This window comes from Apaloderma vittatum, unplaced genomic scaffold (assembly GCF_000703405.1).
Source record: "Apaloderma vittatum isolate BGI_N311 unplaced genomic scaffold, ASM70340v1 scaffold4136, whole genome shotgun sequence".
NCBI classification, from domain to species: domain Eukaryota; kingdom Metazoa; phylum Chordata; class Aves; order Trogoniformes; family Trogonidae; genus Apaloderma; species Apaloderma vittatum.
Window position 1 is genome coordinate 18441 of NW_009721094.1, and position 532 is coordinate 18972.

The window sequence follows — 532 nt, forward strand, 5'->3', positions numbered from 1 at the left end:
GGAAAGAGTAACTATGCAGGAAAAAGTGAAATTGGGTATTCACAATTTTTTGTTCTTACATGGATATTGCATAGCCAGAAACGAGTAATGATAAATACAGGTGATGAGGCCAGGTGGGTTAGGCTGGCAAGATGAACTAGGGGCGGTGTGCTATGGGACCATGTTATGAAAAAATGGAGCATTTTTGTCCCTGGCTAGATATTTAAATTCTTATACTTCATCACAGAAGACTGGAGGTTGTATTTCTAATTTCAGCATCGCCTCCGTCAAGTGTGCCCTGATCCATCCATCGCAGGCATCTGCTGTACCTACTTCAGCATCATAAAGAAGAAACTCATTCGTGCACACGGTTAGCATTTCCTTATTCAGTCTCTTTTTTTTCTGCAAGTTCATGCTCTCACATCCTTTTCTACTCTCTCCTTCCTCCCTTTACTTTCTCCTGAGACCCCTGTCAGATACTGGTACCCAGTGTCCTGAGAGTTACTTTAACAGCCACGTAAGTCCCATAACTCCCCCCAACAGACTATTCTCA